We start from the raw sequence: 10,000 nt of genomic DNA, 5'->3' as shown, positions 1-10,000 counted from the left end.
GAGAGAGAGAGAGAGAGAGAGAATCAACCTTCATACCCTCATTGTGATTTAATGACATGACATCACTGACAAAATCGTTAATTAATCAATTGGCTAATAAAGCATCAGAATCTGAAAAAAACAACAACTTTGCTACAGTGATGTGTTATAATCTGTATCTTAATCCGAACTCTGAGAGAGAGAGAGAGAGAGAGAGAGAGAGAGAGAGAGAGAGAGAGAGAGAGAGAACAATAAACACAACAACAGCTGTAGCAGCAGCAGTAACAACAACCCCCCCCCCCTCCATCCCCCGTAAAAAAAACAACAACAAAAAAACAAACAAACAAAAAACAAAACACCACCACCAACAACACCACAACAACCAAACAGCAACAACAACAAACAATTTATGATCTAACTCGATAGCCGTACATGAACAATAATAAGAAACAACAAGAACAAGAAGAACACACACACACAAGTTTCGAGTTTCAAGTTTTAATTATCCTTTCACTCCTATTGGAGTATGGAGGATTACTGCAAAATAAACTTTTCATGCCCAGAACAAACATTTCCAAATACACAACAATGTCACATAAAAGTCGAGAAAACACAAATGTCTTTTAACTCCAAAAGTATAACTAGGCAACATTTGCAAATCTAATCATCTTACAGCTTAAATGACGTTTTTGCCTCCTTTGAGCATATTACACACACACACACACACACACACACACACTGTCACATCACGTGGCAAAGAAAGCAATATATAATGTATTGTCGTTTTAATTTCAAGCCTACAGGGTAACAGAACTGAAATATCTAAACCGGAATACTTGAAGAAAGAAACAACATCAGCGATGACAACTATCAAAGGACAATTCCATGACACTTTCTAGTCTCTCAAAGAGGCGTCACTGCATAACCCAACGCGCTTAGCCAGGCCTTGAATGCATGCATATATAGTTGTGTCTCCCCCGCCCGCACCCCCACCCCAACTCCCACCAACCCTTCAGGTCTAAACGCGTGCAGGACCCCGAAGACGAAAGTCGAAGACCCTGTAATCCATGTGGAGTGATGGCCTAGAGGTAACGCGTCCGCCTAGGAAGCGAGAGAATCTGAGCGCGCTGGTTCGAATCACGGCTCAGCCGCCGATATTTTCTCCCTCTCCACTAGACCTTGAGTGGTGGTCTGGACGCTAGTCATTCGGATGAGACGATAAGCCAAGGTCCCGTGTGCAGCATGCACTTCGCGCAGGTAAAAGAACCCACGGCAACAAAATGGTTGTTCTCAGTTGGCAATATTCTGTAGAAAAATCCAGTTTGATAGGAAAACAAATAAAACTGCCCGCAGGAAAAAAAAGGAAAAAGGGTGGCGCTGTAGTGTAGCGACGCGCTCTCCCTGGGGAGAGCAGCCCGAATTTCACACAGAGAAATCTGTTGTGATAAAATGAAATACAAATACAAAAATACAAATACATATCAAGCGTGGGCAACGGAAACAGGATCATACCCTGCACACGCACATCCCCGAAACTGGGAGTGTGGTTAGCACCATGGCTGAGAAAGAACGGTGACACAGAACAAAAAGCCCCCTTCGTTCACACGGGGGACGGGACAGATGCAGCCCACAGCGCAGACGAAGAAGGAAGCGGGAAGCATCAGTGCCCTCACTGAAGGAACCCACACCCTGACAGGTGCAATAACCGCGTGGTTAAAGCGTTGGACTTTCAATCTGAGGGTCTCGGGTTCGAATCTCGGCAACAACGCCTGGTGGGTAGAGTTGAGATTTTACCGATCTCCCAGGTCAACATAATTATGTGCAGATCTGTTAGTGCCTGAACCCCCTTCGTATGTATACGCAAGCAGAAAATCAAATGCGCACGTTAAAGATCCTGTAATCCATATCGGCGTTCTGAAGGTTATGGAAACAAGAACATACCCAGCATGCACACCCCCGAAAACGGAGTATGGCTGCCTACATGGCGGTGTAAAATTAATAAACAAAACGATCATACACTTAAAATGTTACATGTCATATCTGAGTGTGTATGTGCGCGTGCCTGAAACCTGATTAAATGACACAGGAAACGAGTGATGAGCGCCCAATGGCAGCCGTCAGTTGGCTTTACCCAGGTAGGCAGCCTGTTGTGCAAATGACCCCGTGTTTTTAAAGTGCTTGGGGCTTGGTCTCCGACCGAGGATAGGCGCCAAATAAGTATCCATATCACCACCATCATCATCATCATTGACCACGACCCTCAAAGAAGACTCTCTCTCGACACACACGCACACACACACACACACACACACACACACACACACACACCCTCCACCTTCGAACCAAATGTACCTGTTTGTGATGCAGGAACCGCGTTGTCACCTCAAATCGATTGTGGTCTATGGGAAATTACTCTAGTCTGGATTACCCATTTTGAGGACAATAATAGTAGTTTCCCTTTTTCAGAAACGACACCCAGTCCTGATTGAATTGACGGACCCGTGTGTTTGTTTGGATACGGCGAATAACCGTATGAGTTTTCTTCTTCTTCTTCTTCTTCTTCTTCTTCTTCTTCTCCTCCTCCTCCTCGTCCTTCTCCTCCTCCTCCTTCTTCTCTTCCTCCTCCTCATTCTTCTCCTTTTCATCCTCCTCCTCCTCTTCCTTCTTCTCCCCCAGCTCTGTGAAGTCACTGGGTTGTCGCACAGTATAGAACTGTTCACCTGATTCCTCCACGTTTGACGGATATGTGTCAAAGCCTGGGTATGAGCACATGATTTTCCTGTCCATTCTGTTTATGTCGTCAGTCTGCTGTGCTTGTGGTTTGAAGTATGAAGCTCAGATTATCAGATGTTTTGGCGGACTTTGGGGTGTTTCTGGTACTTTTTTTTCCTTTCTTTTTTCTTCTTTCTTTTCTTCTCTTTTTATGTGCTGGTAGTTTTTGTTTTTGTCGAGATCGTTGTGATGTCTTTCCAGACAGGTTGTCCAAAGAAGCATCAACGTGCATGCAGTAAGAAATGGAATGGCAATGATTAACCCCTTAGCTGCCGAAGCCTGGGGAAGTGAAGTCACTGTGGCACTGGTTAATTTGCAACCGCATGTAAGTCTGATTTTTTTTGTAAGAACTCGTCAATGAAATGAAATGAATTTAATGGAGAGAGTTGCCACTCTTTACTATTTGTTAATCGTTTGTTCCTTTTGTTTACCTGTGTGCTAGCTGAATCGGCAGCATGAGCAGCGTTGACTTGAAGTTGTGCACCTTGTGAATGGAGAGAGTTACTACTCTTTACTATTTGTTAATCATTTCATCTCCTGACCTCATTGTTCCTGATTTCAAGTCGAAAAAACACCGAGGCAACCATGAGTTTGTTCTGTATTGTACGTGTGTTCTGTGTGGCTTATTCAGGATGAAAGAAGCTATGCCAGTCTTGAATAAAAGCTAATTTTGTGTTTGCACATTTCTTCTGTCATTGCTGCTGTGTGCACATGTCAAATGATCGGTATGAGGACAAGCCAGGTACTTCCTTTCACGAGGAAGTGGCTGGGTTTGTTTCACTATACCTGTTATTTACTAATGTGCTAGCTGACTTGAAGTTGTGTACCATTGTGAATGGAGAGAGAGTTACCACTCTTCCCTATTCGTCAGCCAATGGAATCACAGCCCAGGAGGGAGCAGTCCAAATACAGAATGGTGGCTGTCCCCCTGACCTGTAATCTCTTTATTTTGAACCTCAGTGAGGTGACAGCCCTTCACAGAAGAACGTAGTTGTCAGCAGCAGATATAGGGTTAACAAATAACAATGATTATACTTTGAGCATGGAAATATGCATCTTAAAATGCAGAGTTGTAAAACAACAACAACCCCCCCCCCCCCCACTCCCCCGTGCGCCCCCCCCCCCAAAAAAAGGAGAGAAATAACGACAGTAACAGTAATTTGAAACGTGGAAGTATGCATCTTAAAATGTATAGTTGTTAAACAATACCAACAAATGTTTCGTCTGATATAACTTACTGTGAAAGACGTTAAACTAAAGAACGAACGAACAACAAAGCAAAACAACAGTAATCTGAGACATGGAAATAACAAATCTTCGTATGAATAATTGTCCTCCCCCACACCCCCCCAAAGAGGAGAAAAAATCACCCACATTGTTTCTTTTATTTCTTTGTGTGTGTCTGTGTGTGTGTGTTGTGCTGTATATAATTTTTAACGAATTTGTATATACATACATCCATGTAAAGACGAAATTTTGGCTGGGAGTGTGTGAGCCGAAGCCACGTGAGGATCTCTGGCTGTTGCCCATCCCGTCTGGCCAGGAGCGGAGCACACACAGTACTTTTTCCCCATGGAAAGTTTTCAACCCCAGCATCGTCATCATCAAACAGGTTGCCCTTTTTTTCCCTCCTGGCATGACAATACAGCTATTTCAGAACAATCACTCCCCCACCCCAGACACACCCACCCCAATCCCATTCACACCCACCCACCCCAATCACACCCACCCACCCCGATCACACCCACACCCCAATCACACATCCACACCCCAATCACACACCCACCCCAATCACACACCCACCCCAATCACACCCACCCACCCCGATCAGACACCCACCCCAATCACACACCCATCCCAATCACACCCACCCACCCCAATCACACACCCACCCCAATCACACACCCACCCCAATCACACCCACCCACCCCAATCACACACCCACCCCGATCACACATCCACACCCCGATCACACATCCACACCCCAATCACACACCCACCCCAATCACACATCCACACCCCAATCACACACCCACCCCAATCACACACACCCACCCCAATCACACACACCCACCCCAATCACACACACACCCCAATCACACCCACCCACCCCAATCACACACCCACCCCAATCACACACTCACCGCGATCACACACCCAATATCACACATCCACACCCCAATCACACACCCACCCCAATCACACACACCCACCCCAATCACACATCCACACCCCAATCACACACCCACCCCGATCACACATCCACACCCCAATCACACACCCACCCCGATCACACATCCACACCCCAATCACACACCCACCCCAATCACACACACCCACCCCAATCACACACCCACCCCAATCACACACACCCACCCCGATCACACATCCACCCCAATCACACACACCCACCCCAATCACACACACCCACCCCAATCACACACCCACCCCAATCACACATCCACACCCCAATCACACACCCACCCCAATCACACACACACACCCCAATCACACACACACCCCAATCACACATCCACCCCAATCACACATCCACACCCCAATCACACACCCACCCCAATCACACACACCCACCCCAATCACACACACCCACCCCAATCACACACCCACCCCAATCACACATCCACACCCCAATCACACACCCACCCCAATCACACACACACACCCCAATCATACACACACCCCAATCACACATCCACACCCCAATCACACCCACCCACCCCAATCACACACACACCCCAATCACACACACACCCCTATCACACACATCCAACCCGATCACACCCCCACCCCCAATCACACACCCTCCCCAATCACACACCCACCCCAATCACACCCACCCACCCCAATCACACCCTCCCACCCCAATCACACCCACCCACCCCGATCACACATCCACCCCAATCACACCCACCCACCCCAATCACACACATCCACCCCAATCACACACATCCACCCCGATCACACACATCCACCCCAATTACACACACCCACCCTAATCACACATACACACCCTAAACACCCCCCCCCCAATCACACACATCCACCCCAATCACACACATCCAACCCGATCACACCCACCCACCCCAATCACACCCACCCACCCTAAACACACCCACCCACCCCAATCACACACCCACCCCGATCACACCCACCCACCCCAATCACACACATCCAACCCGATCACACACCCACCCCGATCACACCGACCCATCTCAGTCACACACACCCACCCCGATCACACCCACCCCGATCACACACCCACCCCAATCACACACCCACCCCGATCACACACCCACCCCAATCACACACCCACCCCAATCACACACCCACCCCAATCACACATCCATACCCCAATCACACACCCCCCCCAATCACACACACACACCCCAATCACACACCCACCCCAATCACACACACACCCCAATCACACACACCCACCCCAATCACACACACACCCCAATCACACACCAACATTGACAGGGTCAGTATTGGGACGACCCAGGCCGGAAAAACAAGACAAACCAATATTGACACACGCCTAGGCACTCATGCATACCCCCCCCCCCCCCCCCCCATTAACCCCCTTCCCCACCCCCCCCCTTCATCGCTCCCTCCCTCTCCATCACCATCACCAGTCAGAACTGTTTCTCTCTGTCTCTCTCTGTCTCTCTCTCTGTGACTCTCTCTCTCTCTATCTCTCTGAGTCTGTCTCTGTCTCTCCGTCTCTCTCTCACTCTCTGTGACTCTGTCTCTCTCTCTCTGTCTCTTTGCTCGCTCTCTCTCTGTCTCGTTGCTCTCTCTCTCTCTCTCTCTCTCTCTCTCTCTCTCCCCCCCCTTTCGTTTTATTTGTTGTTTTTTTGGTTGTAGTGGTGCTAGTAGTTGTAGTAGTTAGGTCCGACAAGCCACCAGGGAACTGTTGTTTTTTGTGTCGTAGAAATCAGTCCACTGAGAGTAGGAACGCATGACTTGTAAAGCTGTATTGTCTGCTGACTGGTGCTCATTACTGTGTGACTCATCCCAATGGGCACCACAGGTAGAGTTCAGCTGATCGGTATGAATACAGTCCACCCATACTGTGCCGTCCATGTTCATCTGGTCCCCAATCGGTTAATAATCTCTCTCTGTGTGTGTCTCTCTCTGTCTCTCTCTCTCTCTACACACACACACACACATATATATATATTTAAAAAATTTTTTTTATTAATCATTTCTTAACAGCAGATGTGGCTCAGCGTAGATAGATCAGTTCGCACATTTTGAGACAGAGATAGACAGAGAGAGAGAGAGAGAGAGAGAGAGACACACACACACACACACACACACACACACAGAGAGAGAGAGAGAGAGAGAGAGAGAGAGATAATCACAGAGATAGTGAGAGAGAGACAGAGACAGAGAGAGAGACTCATAGAGAGAGAGTGAGTCACACAGAGAGAGAGAGAGAGAGAGAGACTCAGAGAGAGAGAGAGTCAGAGAGAGAGAGAGAGAGAGAGACTCAGAGAGAGAGAGAGAGAGAGAGAGAGAGAGAGAGACTCACAGAGAGAGAGAGAGAGAGTCACACACACAGATAGAGACTCAGAGTGAGACACAGAGAGACACATATGGAGACTCAGAGTGAGATACAGAGAGACACGGGGGGTGGGGGTGGCGTGGGGTCGGGGGGGCGGGGAGAGAGAGAGAGAGTCTCACAGAGAGAGACAGAAAGACAGAGAGACAGACAGAAGGCAAAACTAGGATTGGCAGGTATGGTGAAGCAGGACTGAATCCGAAGAGGTGATTGGAAATGGCGGCACCGGAGAGTAAACTGGGCGGAAAAAGGCGAATGGGGCCCTCCCTGTCAGTTAGAGCCTGCAGGAACAGGTTTGACGTGACACACCCCAATCAGATCATAAGGACGACAGAGGGGGTGGGGGAGAATATGTGGGGGAGGGTGGTGTGTGTGGGGGTGGGGAGGGGGAGAGGTCGGAAGGGGGGGGGGGGGTTGTTATCTAACGCTACGCCGACAACATCAGTGGAACGACAACAATAACACATTACGGTGATGGACGAACCCGAACGACATTTTCCTCTGATATTGGAATTTTTTTTTGACATGCTGTTTTGAATTCAACAATACTCGCATAATCTGCGTCCGAACTTTTAGATATTTTGCAGACTTGTTGAAGATACCCTAAGGTTACTGTGTGAAAACTTTCAATGAATTCGGTTTCTCTATCACTGAGAAAATACTTGCGGTTCACTTTTTTGGGGGGACATCTGATATATACTCAGAAGCTCTACGGCTTTGTGGAGAACCTCTCTCTCTCTCTCTCTCTCTCTCTCTCTCTCAGCACTCAGCCACCAGCGCTATACAGGCATCCTATCCGCACTCTCCGCACTCAGCTCTTTCAAGTCTGGCCTTAAAACTCACCTCTTCCCAAAATAGCCTCCCTTCCCTGCCTTTTCCTTGTCTTCAGTTTATTCAGTTTTTAGAGTTATGCATGCGTGTGAATGACTGGTGTGAAAGCGCTTTGATTTGTCTCTGCACAAGATTCAGCGCTATATAAATATTATTATTATTATTATTATTATCTTTCAATCCCACCGTTAAGGTAGCCGTATTCCGTCTTGGGGGATGATGCACGCAGTGTGTATACGCGTCATCCATAGCATTTGTACATGGCAAGTCAAACTGCCCCCCCCCACACACACACACTCCCCCCCCCCACACGCGCACACACACACACACGCACACACAAACACACGCACCCCTACATAAAGAAATGTATCTATTTACCCACCGTACCAGTGAGAGAGAGAAAGAACATCACAAATTACAATAATTACATGCTCTGCAATGCTATGGAAAATCAAAGATGTTTCGGTTCAATAAACAAAGCTAGGAACGTGAAGTAAGGCTCGTGCGAGACATTCCAATCGTTTCAACAAGTAATTTGTCGATTTTTCCTCGGATAGTTTTATGTCTGGTTGGGGTCGTGAATAATTTCTCTGGATAACATAATAACTACGATACATACAGATATAGACTGACAGATACATCGAAACAGAGCGATGAGAGAGAGAGAGAGAGAGAGAGAGGGGGGGGGGGGGGGAGGGGGGGAGAGTGGATTGGAGAGAGAGAGGGAGGACGTGAGAATGAAGATATAGAAGGTGGGAGAGAAGGAGAGAGAGAGAGAGAGAGAGACAGACAGACAGACAGACACAGAGAGAAACAGACAGACAGAGCGAGAGGGTGAGAGAAAAGGAGAGAGAGAGAGTGTGTGTGTGAGACAGAGAGGGTGAGAGAGAGAGAGAGAGAGAGTGGGTGGGAGTGAGAGAGACAGAGAGAGAGTGAGAGAAAGAGAGAGTGAGAGAGAGAGAAGAGAGAGGTGAACGAGAGAGAGTGAGGGAGGTGGGAGACACACACACACACACACACACACACACACACATACACACACACATACACACACACATACACACACACACACACACACACACACACACACACAGAGTGACGTTGTCTTGCAATACACGCAGGCAAAAGTTCCGATCAGCCAACCCAACCACCCCGACAACCACCCGGCCACCCTGATTACATATGCCTCAAACCTCTACCTCTACCACCTGACCCCTGCCCTACCCCCTCCCCCTCCCCGCCCCCCCTCCCACCCTGTCACACCTCAGCGCACTGAAGGGAAGCCACTCTGGAGTCACACGCTTGGTTGTCACAACAAACCAGGCACGCGCTGGAGCGAGCGAGAGAGAGAGAGAGAGCGAGAGAGAGAGAGAGTCATAGGCGTTTGAAATTTGTTACAATTTTTTTTATCATAATGAATTTGTTACATTTTTCTTTTACATGATGATGTTTAATGCCAGCTGTACCGTCATTCCCCCCCCCTCCCCCCCCTTCCTCTCCCCACAACTCCCCCCCTCCCCCTTGTTCTGAATCTATTTAACGGTTGGTGCAGGGTGGCTGGTTATTGTTATTCTTGTCGCTCTACTGCTGCTACTGCCGCCGCCGCTGCTACAACAACAACTACTACTGCCGCCGCCGCTGCTACAACAACAACTACTACTGCCGCCGCCGCTGCTACAACAACAACTACTACTGCCGCCGCCGCTGCTACAACAACAACTACTACTGCCGCCGCTGCTGCTACAACAACAACTACTACTGCCGCCGCCGCTGCTACAACAACAACTACTACTGCCGCCGCTGCTGCTACAACAACAACTACTACTGCCG

Source organism: Babylonia areolata, chromosome 16 (genome assembly GCF_041734735.1).
Source record: "Babylonia areolata isolate BAREFJ2019XMU chromosome 16, ASM4173473v1, whole genome shotgun sequence".
Classification (NCBI taxonomy): Eukaryota; Metazoa; Mollusca; class Gastropoda; order Neogastropoda; family Buccinidae; genus Babylonia; species Babylonia areolata.
The sequence above is the reverse complement of the archived record's forward strand: the minus strand, read 5'-3'. Positions refer to the sequence as shown.